General features: G+C 54.7%; 1 non-coding gene across 1 annotated transcript; it reads left to right on the top strand.

Moving 5' to 3' along the window:
- Window positions 1–216: 216 nt before the first annotated feature.
- Window positions 217–381, top strand: LOC149994910 (U1 spliceosomal RNA). The gene has a single exon (XR_016508002.1). It is a non-coding gene; the product is annotated as a U1 spliceosomal RNA (small nuclear RNA).
- The last annotated feature ends 7,566 nt before the right edge of the window (window positions 382–7,947 follow it).

Genomic DNA, 7,947 nt, shown 5'->3' with positions numbered 1-7,947 from the left:
GCGGCTGATGACGAAGAGAGTCGATATCAGGGCCTACCCTCGCCTGCCTGCCCCAGCCGTGCCCCGGACGGCCCTGCCACGCACGGCCCGGGGTCTGCAGGGCACTTCCATCGGGACAGACACACCTGGGACCTCTCCAGCTCTTGAAAGTTGTGGAGGACCCAGCTAAATGTTGATATCTGCTTCCTGTGTTGCAAATTAAAATGGAGGAATTTTGTACTTACCTGGCAGGGGAGAGGCCATGATCATGAAGGTGGTTTTCCCAGGGCGAGGCTCACCCATCGCCCTCTGGATGCGTGGACCCTGCGATGTCCCCAAATGCAGGAAACTCCATTGCGTAATTTGTGGTAGTGGGGGGGCCTGCGTTCGCGCTCTCCCCTATTAAAAAAAAAAGGAGAAATTTAAAATATATCCTTAAATTGACTTAAAATGTTTTTAACATTGTATATTAAAATTTCTTCTTGCCCTGGCTGGGTGGTACAGTTGATTAGAGCAGGTTCCACCAAAAGTTTCGGGTTCCATCCCCCATCCGGGCGCCTTTGGGAGGCAACGGATCGATGCTTCTCTCTCACGTCGATGTTTCTTTCTCTAAAAAACAAACAAACATATCTTCAGGTGAGGATTTAAAATATGTTTTTCTTTGGGGGGAATTGTTACAGAGCGGGGGTCCCCCATAAAAATTTAAAAAAAATTTCTTTAATGCTTTACTTGGACACCCTAAAGCAGCAAGATAGCTCACGTCAGAGACCCTAAGGGCTCTGCACAGATTCCTGGCAGGTCAGACCCTTCCCAGAACATTCCCAGGCCAGGAACCCCCCAGGTCGTCTCTGCGGGTCCTCGTCAGACACCCCCGGATTCTCATTTCCCCCTTCTCCAGAACCGCCGGTGGTCCCCAGAGGGACAGGGCGGGGAGAGAGGGTAGGAAATCAGGATTTAGGTTCATGATAAATTTAAAAAATCAGCAGTGTTGGCGGCCTCCTAAACCCTTTAACTCATGATTCCTGCACAGCCCGGGACGCTCGGTTCCCGCACCCCTGCGCTCTGCTCCTTTGTCTCCACCTCCTCTGTCGCCCCCTGGTGGCCGCCCCGGCCCTGCGGCTCCCACAGCCGGTTCTCTGACCCTGTCCTGGTCCCGCTTAGCAAGTGCTCCAATCCTCTTAGGCCAAGCCAGCCCCGGCAGGGCAGAGAATTAGATCCGATTTGGGGGAGGGGCAAGCCACAGGCTCTGTGTATGTCTGTTGGGGGGGAATGGGGGGAGAGGAGACAGACTGTCGGGTAGCATGAAAACTGCTTATGTGCAGTGATAGGGGGGCTCCTCCCACGTGGAGACCCCAGCAGGAGATCGAGGCAGCGAGAATGCAGGCTGAGGGCAGAGAGAAGAGACCGAGGGTCCGAGAGGGCCCCTGGGAGCCGAGGTGTCTTGTTCCCCAAGGCCTGGAAAGTATTTTCCCGCTTTGACTCTCAAGTCCATGGTCACCGTGAAGCCTCAGGCTTCTGTCTGCTATTTTAGAACATCCTTCCTCTGTCTGCGTGCCCCGCTTTCTCTTCCAGGATTGTTCATTCTTAGCATGTGTGTCTCTATGGAGCAGAGAGATCGGCAGTTCCTTGGTTCTCTCCATGGCTAGGGGAGGAAGCACGAGACCTGAGAGGCTGTGCGGAAGCTGCCCTGGCGCTGCCCTGAGGAGCACCCAGGCCTCGGCGCGTGCAGGGGGGACCCTGGTTAGAGGAGGGGTTTCCCTGGCAGGGCCACAGGTGGCCGCTAAGGGCCATTTTTTCTTCAGCATCTGATGAAAGCTCAGGGCCTCGCCCCAGGGGCACTGTTCTGCAGAGAGCTTCCAGGAACTCACATCCCAGGAAACACATTCTTTCTGGAACCTTCTGACCCGGGCAGGGAACCAGTCCTCCCAGGATCCCGCGCTTCCCTGGGCGTTTCCCCATTGTCTCCGCGCGCACGGGATTAGGGATTAGCGCGCATACCTGTGCCGCCTGCGCACAGCCCCGCCCTCAGCGCTCCGAGTTCACTCTGACACCCTTTGTGATTCTTTGAGTACATAGTTACGTTCTTTCTTTCTTTTTTAACCCTCACCCGAGGTTATGTTTACTCCTTTGGAGGAGGGGGGAAGAGAGAGGAACATCGACCCATTGCCTTCCAACGCTCCCTGACCGGGGTTCGAACCCACAACTTAGATATGTGCCCTGACAGCAGTTCCCCACGAACGCTCTCATCAACTTAGCCACCCAGCCAGGGCTGAGTAGTTATGTTCTATAAAGTCACCTCGAACTCTGAAAAGGCAGATTCATTTCTGCTCCTACATTCCTGCCAGCCTCTGGTCACCTTTTCATCAACCAATCAGCACGTCACCTTGTTTCATGCGTGTTCCTGTTCAAAGACACCTTCTGTAACATATATAGCGGACTCTTTCACACGGACTTCGTGGCCAACAGCACTCTTTAAGTTGTGCCATGTCCAATATGCGTTTGTTTTGTTTTTCTCGGTAAGGTGCAACAGAGCCTTCTTGCACTAAGGGACAGTAGACAGCATTTTGGTACTATGCTTGGGGACCATTTTAAGCAGCAAACTCACCAACAAAAAGCAGACATACCCTATGACCCAGCATTGCCGCTCCTGGGTTATATCCGAAAGAATGGAAAGCGGGGATTCAGGCAGATGTTCGTGCACAGATGTTCACAGCAGCACTACCGGCAACAGCCACCCAGTGTCCGTCAGTAGATGAATAGACGAACAATAGGTAGTATATACAGACAACGGAATATTAGTCAGCCATGAAAAGGAATGAAATTTTTACACATGCTACCACATGGATGAAGCAGAGACATTATGCCCAGTGACATAAACCCGACACAGAAGGACAAATATTGTGTGATTCCACTTATATGAGGTACTTCATCAAATTCACAGAGACGAGATAGAATAGAGGTTCTGAGGGGCTATGGGGAGGGTGGAGGGGGAGTTGGTGTTGAACGGGTCCAGAGTTTCTGCTGGGGGTGATGCAGAAGCTTTCAGGTGTAGACAGTGGTGATAGCTGCACACTCTTGTGAATGCATGTAATGTCAGTGAACTACTTACGGATGGTTACAATGATAAACAGCATGTTATGCATATTTTACCTCAATTTTTCAATGTCTGCACCAAAATGCAGACATTGTGGCACTGAACATACCTGAAGGACACTTGTCTGCCCTGCAGGCTGGCAGAGCATTTGCGTGGCAGCAGGGAACACAAATACGGAACCCACAAATATGGGGATGGAGTGTACTTCTCAATGAAAGCGGAGGCAGAGAGCAATGTCTAGAGACACAGGGAGGAACCCCAATGAAGAAAGACCGTCAGGCCAGAAGGTTCTAGAAGGTAGACACCAACTGCCCCACCCCCATCTCTCCAGGTGCCCATCATTGTCTTCAAAGCCCAGCTCGATTTTCCTGCCTTTCCCCTTTTGGAGCCCCTCCCCTCCACGGAGTGATGCCTCTCATTACAGACAGGGCAGGAGGCACCTGTGGGCATCTGGGTCGGTGATACTGGGAGTCCCAGACCAGGGCTTGCCTGGGAGGGTGTGGTGGGGGAGGAATTCATGGGTGGGGAGAGAGCCATTGTTCCTGTTCGGACTCAATTAAAAATGGGTGGACTAATTCCTTTTTCTCAGCACATAGCCCCTTCCTTCCCGCTTATTCCCTTTGGCCACAGGAGGGGCCCTCAGGAACCCCTGCTCCCCCAGCTGTGTGGCACGTGGGCTCTGCACCTCTGGATTTCCATCTGGAAGGAGATGGGTGGGAAGAGCAGAGGGCAAGGCATCCAGGCTCCGCTGGGCACCCAGAGCCACAAAACAGCTTTGTTCTCCTGCTTGCAAGTTTAAAAAAAAAAAAAAACAAAAACAGTAGAAAATAGACAACAAAGGTTCAGCCTTCCCTATAATCCCCAGGAAATTAACTTTTGCTGCATGTGTTGTTGTTAATTCATACCCCTTATATGTGTATGTGTACATGTGGGCTTTTTGCACCTGTAGTTCAATGTGGGCCTTCTCAGAATGGAGACAGTGAGTGCTCCCTGTCAAAATCTGCAGGCTCACTCATCACCGGTCACCTGCTTGGGGCCCTTCTCATTCTGAACAAGGGGGTTGAGGGGGAAAGGCCGACAAAGACTCTGTGTTCACAACACGTTTGTTTTGGCAAAAGGAAGTCAGACCTCCCTCCACCAGGCACATACAAAAAACACCACATTGAAAAGGTGCAATTGAAATAATAAAAAAATTATGCAATTGTTACTAAATGTCCTACACCTCATGCATGTTGACTGTACACGTCTGACATGGCCAAGAATTATTTAATTGCTCTCTTATTCACAGACATGAATTAATTCAATGAACTCAGCTCATCGATAACTCAAAAAATACACTTGTGCTTGTTCACAGTGGAAAGGAATTCTCGGAGAATAATTTTTTTTTCTTTTACAACGAAACCATTGAGTCCAAGATACTATGCCCATTTGATTCTTTATCAGCTGTCCCCAACTCGGGCTACCAAATCTCCAAAATTCTCGCACCAGCCTGCACTCCAGCAGTGGCAAGAGAAAGCCGCACTCCCATCGGACACCCCACCCGCTCCAGAGGCGAACAATTTCTCTCCCCTTGACCCACTCAGCGGGTAATAAAATGAGCACTGCATTCCTTTACATTTTTTATTTCTATGCGTCCATGCAACAAAATTCACCCACTTAAAACACGCGAGTCAATGTTTTTCAATTTATCCACCACCACAATCAATTTGAGAACATTTATGTCACCCGAGGTAGACATGCCACGTGTATCCCCAGTTATTCTGCATTTCCCCCCCCCCCCGCCCCCCCCCCCCCAGGTCCTGACAGCCACTAATCTCCCCCTGTCTCTCTGGAATCGCCTATTCTGGAGACTTGGTATGAATGGAATCCTGCAGCAACGGCCTTCGGTGTCACGGGGGAAGGTTCGCTGGTGTTGCAGCCCCCGGCGGTGTTTAATTCCCTGTTATGGTGACGCAGCATCTGCTGTGTGAATGCACGAGGTTTTAGTCCTTCCCTTGTCGGTCGACAGCGGTCTCAGTTTGTTTCTGCTTTTTGGTTACTGTGAATAGCGCCACCATGAACTCTCCTGCATTGCAATGTACATTTTCATAAGAGAGTATCAGTGAGCTTGTCCACCTATTGACACCTTTATTGGCCAAATAAACGGCAATAACTGCCAGATCCCTGAAGGCTTTCCTTGTCACCAGCTTGGTGATAAGGTGTGTCAACCCGTTAGATGAGAAGAGGTGATGGCTTGTGGTATTTTCCTGTCTAGAACATTAAATAGCAGGACAAAATTATGAGCTAGGCCTCAACAAAAATGTCTGTACGTTTTATTTAATTTTGATTTGCATCTTCCAGCTCACTGAACGGCGGGCCTTGTCAGCCAGGCTTACCCTGACCCTTGACCCCTGGCCCCATGAGGATCCTGCCTGGAGGAGGTGAGGTCACCTAGGAGTCTGGACAGAACAGATTCATCTCCAGTGTCCCCCTGATGGTCTTTGGCTGAGGGACATAGACAGATGTCCCCAAGGCTGTCTCAGAAACAACCTACACTCCAAAAGACGAAAGGCCAGGTTCCCCGTCCCCTCGGCCACCAGCCCCAGGTCTGGCCCCGCTTCTCATCTTTGCCGATCAAATCTCCAAAATGTTCCACTTACTTTCCCTTCAGCTTTTGAGAGAAGGGGCCTCTCCTCACATTTTGCGGACCAAGGAAATTGCTGGGCTATCCCCTGGTGACAACAGGGCCACCAGCTGTCCTGGTGACCAGCGTGTTCCCAAGAAGCAGGAAAACGTCCAAGGACAGCAGGATGCCGCCGGGAGACAGGCGGCGGTGGTTCCGAGCGTGAGGGGAACCGAACAGCGAGATGCGTCGCGGCGTTTCTTTCTGGATTTGATCTCCTGGTTCACTGCCGCTCGCATTGATTATAATAAAAGTCCCCTGGGGACGAGCATGGCAGGGTGTGCTCTCCCTGCCCCGAGTCCCCCGCAGGCCCTGGACAAGCGAAGAGTCCAGCCTGACGTTTAGTCGCGGGTCTACGCCGCTCCCACCTGCACCGCGTAGGAGAACGGGTCCCGACCCTGCCCACGTCCCGGACCTGGGGGACAACTTGCAGAATGGACCTGAGAAGTGACAGTGACCTCTGGGGACCTGGTGGGAGAGGCGGGACTCCCAGGACTGTGAAGGGATAGGGTACCCCCCACCAGCCCCCCGCACTGGCTGGGTGCCCCCGCCCCCCACCGCGTTCCGGAGCTATAGCCCAAGGCTGCCTTGCCTCTGAGGTTTCCAGTCCCCAGGTCAGGTTCCCATGCACAGTAGGTGCTCAATAAAAGGATTATCAGTAATAATTGTGTCTCCAGCGGGAGGGGTGGGGGGTGGGCGGAGCTGAGGGAGAGAGGGGGTGGTACCGGGACCCCTTATCGCACCCAGTGGGCAAAGCGCGCAGGTGGTATTTCAGCCCCGGGCCTTGTGGCAGAGCCTCAAACGCGGCAGGCACAGCAGCAGTCAGGATGGAAGGACCCGGGTCTCGGAAGGGTGAGTTGGGGCCGACGGTGGCGGGAAGGCTGTGCGGGTAGGATCTTGAGGCTGAGGCTGCGAGGCTCTTCTTGGGCATCCAAACGAGGAGCCGCTGGTCGGGGAGGGCCTAGTGAGGTTGGGGACAGAAGGACGTTTGCGGGAGAGAGGTGAGCAGAGGGCCCGGTACACAGTAGCCTCCTGCAAGCGTCAGGGTGGCTTCCAGCATTGAGTGGAGGGTGGCGAGGTCGGGGTGAGGCGATCCCCGCTTCCCGCCTTCCCGGGCTGTGGGCCCCGTAGCAATAAATAATGCAGGCGCTGTTATCGGGCCCATTTCACAGATGTGGACACTGAGGCGTAGACAGGTCAGGGACCGGGGCAGGAGGGTGGGGGGTCAGGGCGGCTGGTCTGGACGCCACAGCGCGGCCCCCGCGCACCTGCTCGCAGGGGCCTGGCCCAGGCAGCGGGGAGGGTGGCCGGCGCACTGGGGACTGTCTGCGAGGCTCCTCTGATCCTCTTTTCTCCTCCATCCAGACCCCTTTCCGGCCTCAGACCCGCCGAGGCGGCGGCGGCAGCGCACTGTGTTCAGCATAGAACAGCGGGAGGTGCTGGAGAAATTCTTCGAGAGCAGCCATTACGCATCCTACGAGGAGCGCGAGGACCTGGCAGCCAGGTTGAACCTGGAGGAGTACCAAGTGCAGGTAACCTCCTCCCCCAGCTCCGCCCGGCAGTCACCCCCCCCCCCCGCCCCCACCGCCGCACTGACCTCGGGCCGCCTCCCCGCCCTCCTGCGCTGCAGGTGGGGAGAACGAGGCCAGAGGAAGGAACCAAGTTCTGCCCTGGGTCATCCCTCTTGCAAGGGGTCACCATGTGGACCCAGGGCTGGGCCCCAAGTCCCTCTCAATCCTGTGCTGTAGAAACCGGCCAACACAATTTAACCCAGACTGATGTCCCTCGAGTGTCCCCGGGCTTAGACCTCAGGGCCTTTGTGAACCCCGGTGACCCTCTGGGCAGAACCCTTCCCCGCCCCTGGATGTCCAAGCCCCGCCCCTCCTGCCCCCTGGGCTTCCGGGCCCTTCTCACCTGAGCAGCCTCACACCTGCGCAGAAGTGGGTGCTGGATCCTCTGTCTTCTTACACGTCCTCCCCGCCCCCTCTCCTCAGGTGTGGTTCAAGAACCGGCGGGCCAAACACACGAGGCTGCAGAAGCTAGCCCGGCAGCGAGACCCGGAAGCCGGCGCTTCGACACAGGGTGCCGGAGTGTGCGCCCCTGCACCTGCTCCCGAGCCAGCCCCTGCGCCTGCCGCGGTGGACCCTGTGGACCCCGAGGAGCCTGTATTCCCCCGGGGTCCTGAGATCCTGAAGCAGCTCCTACTGCGTCC

Source organism: Furipterus horrens, unplaced genomic scaffold, assembly GCF_987537825.1.
Source record: "Furipterus horrens unplaced genomic scaffold, mFurHor1.1.pri manual_scaffold_13, whole genome shotgun sequence".
In the NCBI taxonomy this organism is placed as follows: Eukaryota; Metazoa; Chordata; class Mammalia; order Chiroptera; family Furipteridae; genus Furipterus; species Furipterus horrens.
Note: the sequence above shows the minus strand (reverse complement) of the source record. Positions and strands in the feature narration are given on the sequence as shown.